The sequence below is a fragment of the Pseudorca crassidens genome, chromosome 18, assembly GCF_039906515.1.
Source record: "Pseudorca crassidens isolate mPseCra1 chromosome 18, mPseCra1.hap1, whole genome shotgun sequence".
NCBI lineage: Eukaryota > Metazoa > Chordata > Mammalia > Artiodactyla > Delphinidae > Pseudorca > Pseudorca crassidens.
The window spans coordinates 77,971,540-77,984,207 of NC_090313.1; the positions used below are offsets into that span (position 1 = coordinate 77,971,540).

Here is a 12,668-nt window from a genome sequence, read left to right on the forward strand (position 1 = left end):
ACGTGTGTGCTTTCCAGTAGTCTTTTCACATCTTGGCCCTTCCAAGAGCGCTTTGTCACACATTGGCGTGGATTTGATGCACGTGACCCGTCATCCAAGGGCAGCCTCTGTGCTGCAGAAACAGACCCTATCCCGGTCTTTAGACTGATGTGCAAACGCTATAAATAGCAGGGGGGATGCTGTAATTCACCATGAAGACAAGAAAATGAAGAAAAATTATTCAAAACGTCTTTAAAAAATCGAGGGTGCTCAAACGGGCACTGCCTCCGGGATGGGCTTCATTTTCCTGTCTGGAGCCCTGATTCAGGCTGTTTGTGAAGGGCAGGAATCTGGGCCACATACACCCTGCAGGAGTTAGAGTGAGCAACTCACATTCCTTTCGTGTTCAAATCCTCCCTTTACACCAGTGGGAGCCCCACGTGGACCGGATTCAGGATATTCAATTCCTCTTCCCCTTCTGTAAAGAAGCCCAACAAGGAAAACTTCACCCTGACGCACTTTCCCCCAAGCACCCTGACCAGGCTGTGCTCTGGGAATCACAGCGTGGGGTGAGCTGATCTCGGGATCTTCTCCATTTGCCAACAGGCCGTCAGGTGAAGTAGGCCGCGTGGGCTCACACTTCTCCTGGCTGGATTTCCACAGACCCCTGTTCGTTAGAAACCTTCTCAAGGGACCAGCCACACTGGAGGAGGCTGAGAAGAACCCACTGTTAGCACAGATTTATCACAAAGGAAAAAAGTCCATTTCAACATTTGTAATATGTTAATGTGCTGCATTAACTACAATGTTTGCTTTCTCAAGGAACGTTTAGGGCTACTTTTCACACATCTAAGCATGAGGAAGAATTCACACAATTCTCCTCCCTACAGGAGGGGGTAAGAAATCCAAACAACCCATAAATGATAACCTAGCTCTGCAGGGTAAGGGCAGGAACACGTAGTCTCTGATTTATTCACTTGGTTGATAGCTTTCTCAGTGTATCTGCGAGCCTGCATCACTTGTGACCTGCTTCTACACACACACACGCACACAAGGATATAGGCACACGTGATTCCATTAGATTATATGGAAAGCTTATTTCTGGAATAAAAGAAAACTGCAGAGCCCCTCACTTCTACTAATTTTATGAGAGTAAAATATTAAAACTTCCAAGCGTGTATATACACGTTCATCATCCACATCTATGGAAGATATTTATTAGTCAGTGAGAGAAAGATTTTAGAAATGAATCGTCTTGCGGAATCATTTGATAAAAGACTCAGAAAGGCTCTGGTCGTTTTTGATTCCTGTAATTGTTCCGTTCCTAGGGCATTGTGTCCCAAAAAGCAGTTCCTGGCCCAGTTATGACCTGGTTAAGCCACGTAGTTTTCACCGTCGTGGACCACCCCACACCCTGTGCTTAGTTTTAATATGGTGACTTCCTACCATTGTCACCTATTGAATACGATGGAATATTAATAAAAATGAGCCAATTCCACAGTGCCTTGGTCCCCGGGAAGAGACTCTTCTGCGTAATTCCTGAATCTGATTCATAATCATTTTACATGGAGCAACTCAAAATGTTCTACAACTTTGGTGAATTCTGCTAGCTCATTTCACCTACATGCTTTATTAATCACATGAAGATAAGCATAGAAAAATACACTGTTTTATAAAATCAAAGGAAGACGGTGTTTTGTCACAGTTCAGCTCTATCTCTTAATTGATGAGATCTTTGTAAAAATCTTTAGACTAATTTTGACTGTAGCATAATCTAAATATATTTCATCGGGGTCAAAATAATTCAGTCAGTAAGAGAAAGCATTTTAAAATAATTTTTATTTTAGAATAGACAGATCTACAGAAAAGTTGAGAAGGTAGTATAGAGTTCCCATGCATCCCAGGCTCACTTTCCCATTATTAACATCTTCTGTTACTAGGGCACATTTGTCACAGTGAATGAACCAATACTGATGCATTGTCATTAACTAAAGTCCATAGTTTGTTCCTGTTTCCTTAGTTCTTACCAATCCCATCCTGGATTCCCTGTTACAAGGCGTCATCATATCCACTGAGGGTCCTCTGGACTAGGACAGTTTCTCAGACTTGAGACTCATTCCTAAATGCAGAATCTTAGCTTTTCCTCTCTGTTCTCATTAGCTACATATATTTAGGTAGTTTTATTTGTAGAGGGAGAGTTGATTGGAGACAAAGATGGGGAGAGGTAATTAATCCCCTTCTCATTATGAAATCAGTCGGATAAATTAGCTAATGCCTTTTGGGAAAGTCTTCAAAAACCAGGAAACAATGGTAGATTTAAGAGTACACTGGATGAATAATTTCCAGTGCCAGAGGGGAGATCACCTGGCACGTCCATTACCGTGGGGAGGATAAGGGTGTTTATTCACTTATGCAGGGACTATTTTCCTGGCCGGCGCTCACATGCCATTTTTCTGCCTTACAAGATAAAAAGAAACAGTTTGTGACCATTTTCTATTTAAACAGAAGTTTTAGGTATTAGATAAACACATGTACTAAGAGCACGTACACCCCCCGTGAATTTATTTAAGTGCCAAGGCAATTCTGAGTCATCCCAACCAATATCATTCCTTTTACTTAATAGAGGGGTTATCATTCCCCAGCGATGCTGAACAATGTTATTTTCCCAAGTAGGAGCTGTTACAGAAATGGCACTGGTTAAGAGCTTTGCTTCGTTCTCTTTCTCTTCACACTCGTGTCATTCGTTTGTAATATTTTAGTTGTTCAAAATGATAAAAAAAACCTCTGCCTTCCTGTATGAATCTTACTTTTCAATTAAGAAGGAGTATTGGCATGTCGAGTATTCAGGACGTATAATTTTCTAGTAAGGAGGTACAGTGAGTATCAAAAATCAAACGGGTTCTCCTTTTAACTTGTAATCTTGCTTTTAATCTTAAAACGGAGCCAAGTAAATTTGTCTGTTTGCTGAGTTAGAGTCCATTTCTGTAGATAGTTCGGATGGATAAGCAGTACTGCATAAACAATTATAATAATCTGAAAAACATTTGGACAGGCCCTTAATTTCGCTCTAGGGGAAATTTATTCTTGACAATTACCTTATTTTAAGCATGTGGAATCACGGCTTTTAGGGTGTGCTATTTGAAGTGGGAAAGCAGCTCTGGGTTGTCATGGAAATTTTGTGATGAGTGAATACATCCGATGGGCGGGGAAATGGGTGTGAGCCGTTCTCTGTATCCCTTCATCCCTTCTGTGAGTCACTGACCGTTGAACAAACCTGGTTTGGGTACCACACTTGGCTCTGGGCGTCCACTGAGGAGACACTCAGTTTGTGCTTTGGGTGACACATTCTGAGAGGGAGCCGTGTCCGTGCAAATAGAAGGGAATAAGACTTAGATTAACTAGTGATGTTAAAACTGAAGCGGTGTGGACAGGGGAGGGCGTGGGGCAACACTGTGCTCTCGGTGGGCGCTTTCCACACTGGCTGATTTGGGATCTGGGGGCAGGACCTGCATGAGGGGTCGGGGCACAGCTCAGCTGAGCACACACACGGGGCATAAAAGACTCAGATTGGTGGCGCAGCGGTTGAAAGTCTGCCTGCCGATGCAGGGGACACGGGTTCGTGCCCCGGTCTGGGAAGATCCCACATGCCCCGTGAGCCATGGCCGCTGAGCCAGCGCGTCCGGAGCCTGTGCTCCGCAACGGGAGAGGCCACGACAGTGAGAGGCCCGCGTACCGCAAAAAAAAAAAAAAAAGGAAAAAATTGAAAAAAAAAAACAAACCTCAGATTCCATCCTGGAAAGAGGATCACCTCCGTCGCCTTTGGAGTCGTGTTTACACATATGCTGTAGGTCTACATTTTATATCAGTTGATAGAATAGGAGTGTGTGGGAAAATATCTGAATCCATCGAAGGGAGAAACCCAGAGGGTCTGTGGGTGATCTTTTTCTCAGACTTACCCCTTTCTTCTCCCTGAAACATTCCGGTTCATACAAAATCTAATTTAGAATGAACTGGGTTTTTAAAAAAAGCAAAGCCAGTAGTTTTTCTAATGAAATCAACAAAGAAAAGGGAACAAAGGGTATGTTTAATATGATAATGGCATAACTATTTTTTGATTTTCACAGCGATTTAAATACAATTTATATACACTTCAAAGGCATTCTTATTTTGATGATAGTTTCTTACTTTCTTTAAGTAAACTTCTCTAAGAGTTAAAATCAGTATCATAGCCTTAACCATAGATTACTTGATCTCTTACTCAGATTTCTGATCACAGATACTGTCCATAAATGATGGACATCTAATTTCTGAGGTGGAACAGTTTTGAAAATGACTAGATCCTGAAAGATTTACCTGTTGGCTCTGACAGTTGCCATGTAAGGTCTAGGTGCTTGTTGGAACTCCATACACGATTCAGTGGTGCAGTGACGCAGTGTCACCAGCAGATTTGCTCTTCCACGTAAGGCCTAGGTGCTTGTTGGAACTCTGTCCACGATTCAGTGGTGCAGTGACGCAGTGTCACCAGCAGATTTGCTCTTCTAGCTATTAGTTTTCAACAACTGGATCAAACCTGGGCAAAAAGCTTGGCAGGTACTGAAGTAATTCAAGGAAGGTGGCTCTGAGCAGTGGTAGGTATAAACTTAAAACACATGCACACAAGAGGTCTTGGAGACTGGATTTAGTAGCAAGTTGTTTGGATTATAAAAACAGGTGTGGTAGGGTATCCAAGCTGGCAAAACTAGGAAATGGGCAACAGCTATTGTTGGTGTGATTCCAGCTCCTCTGAGAGCTGATTTCCTTCTTTCAGTGATATTTTCTAATTATTGCTGACATTCTCTCTTGATATTTCCCTCATATATATTCCATTCTTATCAATTCTTGTTAAAGTATTAACCAAATCTATGTATCAGACCAGACTTTCTGTGTTACAATTTCTCAGAGAATTGCAGATCATTTATATATCTCAGTCTGGACTCCCAGGAAACGTGCATAATTGGTCCATAAAAATTTCTCCTTATACTCTATTCTTAAAATATTATCACTGGATTGATTAAAAAACAATTTTTGATGGTATGGTGACGTTCCGATTGTCTGATGATGTTCTGGTGGTACGACAATGCTGTGATGGTTAGTGGGCGTGTGTTGGTTGGAGTTGCTGCATTAGCTGGTGATGCTGTGATGGTTGGTGATGCTGAGATGCTGCTGCTGTGACGGCTGGTGATGCTGTGATGGCTGGTGATGCTGAGATGGTATAATGATGAATGCATGAGCGGTGATGCTGTGAGTTACCAGGTTACAAATGACTGGGTAGTGACTATATGTAACATTCAGGGTTGTGAGGGTAATAATGAATGGGTCAAAAATGACTTCTTGTTAAAAACATCTAATCAATTTCATGGAACACAGATCTTTGCCATAAAGAAGATGGCTCTCCAGGTGAAAATAGAAGTTAGGAAGATAGAGGCATAACATAGTATACTGCTGCCTTGGATGAATCTTTTCCAAAGGGCTCGTTTTTCTCTTCCTTAGGTTTCTGCGGATTTTAATCATGATGATACCATTTTGTCACAGCCCACCTGTATATCAAAAAGTATTTGCTTTGAATAAATAGTACTTAAAAATTATAGCATTACTTTTTTACAGAAGTGGGTATCTAATGCAAATGTTTATTTTCAGTGCAATAATTGGCAATTAAAATATATTTGGGTATGCACTCGGATTTATTGCATTATGTTCTCCTATTAGATAAACCCATATGTTTTCAAATGACTGAAAGAGAGAGATCCTTAATACACATCCCAGATTTTATAATATATTTGTATTGAATAAAAGGTCTTCTAACAATGCAATTAAAAACTGTTCATTTCTTTTTTTGTTTTCATTGCAAAACTAGTTTTAGTATCAAAAAACAAAACATGGTAACAAATTCAACAAATTAAATGACCATCAGTAAGGAAAGAGTTAAATAAATTTTGATATATCCAAGCTGTGACATACTCTGCATCCAATAAAAACAATGGAATTAATCTATATGTCCTGACTAGAAAAGATGTTCTTAGCATGTGCATATGTTAAGCAATTACAAGTTGAGATCAAATATAGTCATATAATAATGGTTGTAAAACTGTTCATTTCTTAGGAAATTTAAATTACGTGGTTTGTACCATACCTTACCAGGTAATTTTGTTTTAATTTTTGTAAGCTTTGGGGCTTAATGTATCCCAACTCTGGAAGTGTCTTAAATTCAGAAAGGATCAGGCCCTAAATATTGGGGGTGAGATATTTTTTCCTACTGTACCTGTATTCCATCAGGAACTGTGTACATGTCGGATAAGAGCCAGATAAAGAGTGACACGCAGTTTCTGAATTTCAGTCTCTCCTTGGTATAAACCTTGTGCCCCAGAACTTGCACTGCAGGCAACCCTGATCATTGTCATTAAAACAGAAAAGCGAACAAACCCCTCAGATAGCAAATAGAGTGGTGTGTACCTTATCCTTGGTGTCTCCCTTCCAGCTCCCGGGAGGCCAGATTTGGGGGAGAGCGTGGCCAGATTTCCCTGGACCCCAGCCCTGGCAGTGGCTCCTGGCAGCAGCCCAAGTTCTCGCACGCGGCCCCTCCTTCCCATGGTCCCCAGCTCCTCTCCTTCCACCTCACTACCTCCTTGTCCTTGGCGTTCCCTTCGGAGTTCCAAACTCAAGCTGTCAAGTCTAATCATGACACCTGCCCACCGTGTCTACGCAGGGAAAGACAGTACCACCGGGGAACGCCGTCTCCACTGGCCACCGCGACACGTCCTCGGGTTTGCGTGTGATACGGTGGAAAATGCGAGCCACGGCACTCCCTTCCTGTTAAGCTACGTTCCCTTTGTGCACGTGCAGCTTTCTCTCTGCGCCTCTACGAAGAGATAACAAAGTTAATACAGCCATTAGCTAAAATATGATAGCGTTTTGCTCATTATAGATGCCTAAGGGAGCTTGATGCATTCAGTGCTTAAATATAAAGGACACTCACTGACAGAAGGATTCATGTATCTGGGATGAGCCACTTTGGTCAAAATTAGGAACTGAGAGGACAAGACAGATCTGCTAATGACCAACAAATAAATGTGAGAGGACACGGTGGTATCATAATCAGTATAAAACACGATATGCTCCCACATTCAATTTTAGCTACAGAAATGTAGTGAACGTGGCTCCGGAGGGACACGAGTTCAAAATGAAATAGAACAAAGCATCTCCGGGAGGTTTACTGCATGTAATTTTGAGTATGGCTCGGGGTCCTGTGGGCTTAGGGATGCTGTGTTCACTCAGCTCCCACAGGGAGACTCGAGGTCCACACTTTGCAGATGGAAGGGGCGACTGGAGCTTCACGCTGGTAATTCCTCCTCCCACGTGAATACCCTTTAGGTGCCACTTCAGACAATCTGCCTGAGCCTAAAAGACAGATGGACTTCATGGTCAATGGTTTTTTGTTTTTTTTTTTTTGGTATTTCTGTAATTTAATATCACTAATTAAAAATTGAGAGGGGGAAAAACTTGGCTATTTCTTTCACTTAAACCTTTTGAAATTATTGTCACACTGTTGCAAAACTTACCTAAGGTAGAATTTGATGATCCCCTGGGGCAGTTCAACGGACTAGTAAACTAGCCTTGATGACCCGTAGGTAAAATCGTGCTGGGCTGCCTTGTAATCTTTCCGACATACAAGCACCAAGCAGGCTGCAGACCAGACACTCCTGCCATACAGCAGTTTGCTCTTTAAACAAATTGCACATAGAAAACAAACTTATGGTTACCGAAGGGGAAGGAGGGGAGGGATAAATTGGGAGTGTGGGATTAACAGATGCACAGGACCATGTGTAAAATAAACCACAAGGGTTTACTGTATAGCCTAGAGAACTATACTCAGCATCTTGTAATAGCCTATACTGGGAAAGAATCAAAAAAAGAATTAGATATATACATACACATGTATAACTGAATCACTTTGCTGTACACCTGAAACTAATACAATACTGTAAGTCAACTATACTTCAATTAAAAAAAATAAATTGCAAAGCACAGTGACTCTGCAGGGGCATTTATTCACATGCCCCTCTGAAAACTGGCACTCAATCCTTGGAGTGCATATTTTATTTAATCTCAAAATAATGTACTGAATGTCAGTTTTAGGTCTGCTCTAGAATTCCCGACACTCTATTGAGCCGCAGCTTAAAGAGAATCGAAGGCTAAGGCTGGCTCCTCCACCGGCTCAGGTCTGCGCACCTGTAGGTTCTTGGTGGTCTTGGTCACAGATGAAGGTGGCCTCCAGGGTCCCTTTTGGTTCCAACACCACGGGTCCAGGCTCTGTGAGATCAGCCTGAAGTCGAGTGTGAGTGTGTCTCATCATGTCAGCCCACAAACGGGCATCGCCGGCCTGTGCAAACCTGCCCCTCAGAGCTTGGAAGACACCCTCACTTAAGAGGACTGCTTGCAGGAGGCATAACTATTGCTCTACAGCAGGAGTTGGCAGCTTTGTTCTGCAAATGGCCAGAACAGTAAATATTTTAGTTTTAAGGGTCGTAAGGTCTCTGTCAAAATGACTCAATTCTGCCGCCATAGTAGTTTGAAAGCAGCCCTGGATGGTATGCAGATGAATAAGCTAGATTCTGTCCCCAAAGAACTTTAAAGCCTTACAAAGATGCGAAATTTCGGTTTGTTAACCTTAGAGGCAAAGGTGGTGTGACGTGGATATTGTGGTTACTTGTAACGGTCAAAAGCACAGTCTCTGGGACCAGCGTGCCACTTACGTGCTCCATGACCTTTGGAAGGTGACATAATATTTTTGTGCTTTAGTTTGGTCAGCTGTAAAGTGAGCCTGTTAATAGCATCTACATCACAGGACTATTGTGATCATTAGGTGAATAAATACGTAAAGTGATGTAGAACGTGACTGGCCCAAACTAAGTGTTATAAAAGGATAGCCTCCTTGAAAAAGTTAACTCATCATATTGTGAAATAAGAGTGAGCTTTAACAGCATTTTAAAACATGGGATTTAACTCTTACATAAATATTAGATCAGGATGAATAGTGAGGGGACTATTACCGTAGTAAAGATTATGAGGTCATTAGATGGGATATAAAGAAGCAAGATTCTAAAACTATAAAGGAGATAATGTCCGGTCTTGCTGACCCATTGATTTTGAGAATTGAGGTTCAGAAAGCATTCAGAATTATTCCTCGCCATCCACATCTGGGGGACTTGTGTGGGGGAATAACCAACTTTAATAAAGAATATAAGTGAAATTTCAGTGCTGAGGGAATATTTGAGCCAATAAGCACTCCTCAAATTTACCCCCATGTTGGGTTTGATGCCTAATCTACAGCGTATAACTGTAACATTGCGTTTCCACTTTTCTGTTTACGCAGTTGTCCACTTACTGCCTTTCTCTTATAGTAAAATGTGTCTTCCTTGGAAAAAAAAATAATAAATGGAGTCATGCTGAGTTCTTGGTAGAGGGCCAGCAGAAATGTGGTGGCCAGGGCTGTATGGCCAGGGTTGGAGGGTCCTTCTGGCACAGTGCTCCTCAGAACAGCTGTGCTTCACTTTAGTTAACTGCATGAATGAATGCAAGTTATATCCCCAATATCACTTCAGAGTAGGGGCTCTGGACCTGCAGAGGCTGGGATTCAGGAGTGGGCTTCTGGGGAAGATGTGCACAACTGCAGTTCCTAGAAAAGTGAGTAAAGAGTGTGTGTGTGTGTGTGTGTGTGTGTGTGTGTGTGTGAAAGGGAGAGAGAGAGAGAAAGAAACAGAGGCATGGAGATCCTTCTTGACAGGTTCTGCCTACAAATCCAACTTCCAAAACATTCTAGTTCCAAAGACAGTTAGAGAACTGAAACTCAGTACTGTGGCGTTTACTCAGAATGTGTCCCCAAAAGACAAAGAGATTTTTTGAAAATACGAAAGAGCAGTTAGGTAAAGTGGTAGACAGACTTTGAAGGTCCAGGATAAATCAAAATCCAGTTAAGAACAGAAGGACACCAAGACCAGAGGAAGTGGACCAAAAACAACGTTTATAGAGACAGTGGCTAAAAGCTGAGAATTTTTCAGAGTGAAGAAAGGTATGGAGTCTCTAGATTGATTGTCCATTTTATTTTATTTATTTTTATATTTTTTTTGCGGTATGTGGGCCTCTCACTGTTGTGGCCTCTCCCGTTGCGGAGCACAGGCTCCGGACGCGCAGGCTCAGCGGCCATGGCTCACAGGCCCAGCCGCTCCGCGGCACGTGGGATCTTCCCGGACCGGGGAACGAACCCGTGTCCCCTGCATCGGCAGGCGGACCCTCAACCACTGCGCCACCAGGGAAGCCCTATTATCCATTTTAAATCCCATGAAAGATTTTAAAAAATCCACACTTAGATAGAGGGGGAAGATATTAAACTAATAATGAGGAAAACGAATTCCCCAATCAAGAATGGCAGTTATTTGAATAGACTTCTCAACATCAACAATACGGAGCAGAGGGCCGCAGAGGAACAGCTTTCAAATCACTGAGAGACAAATAATATCAACTTCAGTTCTATACCCAGCTGAATTATCATTCAACAGGGAGCACAGAATAGAGAACTATAAAGACAGGTGAGACTTTACAAACCACATATGCTTACTGAAAGTACTGTAAAGGTATATTTGCAGGAAGCAAATAAACATAGACAAAAAGAATTGAATGTGTGTGCCATGACAGAGACAATAGTGAACAGAGAAAAAGAATTCAAAACATATTACCAAAGTTCATTCATTGTCAATCACGAAGATACTAACTCTGCATATAACAATAAGAAATATGAGCAGGAAAGGTTAAACATGCTAAAGTCTTTGTAGTTTAGGGAGAAAGTTAGAGGCACCGAATACTGTCACATGTTGTTAGAAAAACACATATTTAATATATATATTCAAGCTTTTCTCTGAGAGGCTTAAAAATCATAATCTGAACAGAGTGAGCAGGGGAAATTCAGGATCGGTCAGGATATGAACAAATAACACTAAGAATTACAAAGTAGGCATAACTTTAATGAACAGAGAGAGATTTTATTTTAATTAATTTATTTTTGGCTGTGTTGGGTCTTCGTTGCTGCGCGCGGGCTTTCTCTAGTTATGGCAAGCAGGAGCCACTGTGGTGCACGGGCTTCTCATTGCGGTGGCTTCTCTTGTTGTGGAGCACGGGCTCTAGGCATGCAGGCCTCAGTAGTTGTGGCTCATGGGCTCAGTAGTTGTGGCTCGCAGGCTATAGAGCACAGCCTCAGTAGTTGTGGCACACGGACTTAGTTGCTCCGCGGCATGTGGGATCCTCCCGGACCAGGGATTAAACCCGTGTCCCCTGCATTGGCAGGCAGATTCTTAACCGCTGCACCCCCAGGGAAGCCCCTGAGAGATATTTTAAAACAAGAAAATGCCACATACAGCATCGTACCAAACTTTTGAAAATATAGGTGAAGTAGACTATTATCTAGAAAAATATACCTTACCAAAACTGTCTCAAATAAACTTGTTTTTTAAGAAACTTAAACCAATAACTTTTAAAAGAAATACATTTGTATGCTGGTCCCTCCTGATCCCTCCTTCAAATAACAAGATGAGACATTTTTTAATAGATGACTTCTAACAAAACTTCAAGACAAACTGTTCCAAGAACATAGCAAAATAAAATTATGCATCTTATTTTAAGGTGCATTCAATTATGCACCTATTATTTTAGGCCAATAATCTACATCTAGCTAGACAAGGAAAATAAAATAAAAACCCAGAGCAAGGTTACTCATGATCACATTTTCAAAAATCTCACCAAAAAAAAAAAAAAAAAAAGCGAATGTAGCAGTATTTAAAGAAAATAGAGCATGCGGAGGTGGAATTTGTCACAGGACGCAGTACTATTCTCTATCATTGCTCTTACTCATACTAGTAAGGTAAAGGAAGGAGACAACATTGTGTTTGGCACAACAAATGCAGAAGAAGCTGTCAGAAATTCAGTGCACAGTCATGACAATAGCTCTCAGCAAACTAGAGAGGAGGGTTGTTTTAACTCTAAAAACATATCTGTTAAAAGTAGCATTTCATGGTAAAACTTTAGATGTATTTTTTTAACGTCTTTATTGGAGTATAATTGCTTTACAATGGTGTGTTAGTTTCTGCTTTATAACAGAGTAAATCAGTTATACATATATCCCCATATTTAGATGTATTCTTATTCAAGTTAGGGATTATCCCTACTAGTTAATATTTCTCTAGAGGTTTTAACCAAAGCTGAAATATTTGAATTGGAAAGGGAGATTCAAAATATTTGGTATTTGAAAGTAGTGGAGAGTTTTTATAAGAACAATAAAAGTAATACAGTAGAATAAGAGATATACTTCTCATTGTCAACAAAAACTTTATGGTATCTGGGAATACATTTAACAAAAATTGTTTAAGACCTCTGTAGAAAAAACTATGAAAAGTTATGGGACATAGGAACCCAGAATAAATGGAGATATATTTCATTTTGCTAAATGGGAAAAGTAAATATTTTAAAGATGTCAGTTGTACTCAATTTAATGTACAGATTCAGTGAAATTCCAGTCAGATTGCTAAAGGGCAGTTTTAAATGAGACTTGACCACTGAGCCTTAGCTCATATGAAAAATTGAGGAATATCCAAGATAATTATAAA

At 41.0% G+C, this 12,668-nt stretch overlaps 1 long non-coding RNA gene across 20 annotated transcripts in view; it reads left to right on the forward strand.

Annotated features, from left to right (window-relative positions):
• LOC137211355 (uncharacterized) overlaps positions 1-12,668 on the forward strand; it is a 218,998-nt gene that overhangs the window by 120,159 nt on the left and 86,171 nt on the right. Inside the window, exon 6 of one of the 20 annotated variants that reach the window (XR_010937057.1) lies at positions 6,722-11,642. The exons of 17 other annotated variants lie outside the window; for them this stretch is intronic. This is a non-coding gene — a long non-coding RNA (uncharacterized lncRNA). Of the gene's footprint in view, positions 1-585; positions 6,702-6,721; positions 11,643-12,668 lie in introns of those variants that run through there. 2 more of the 20 variants (XR_010937047.1, XR_010937055.1) reach the window with 2 other exon arrangements.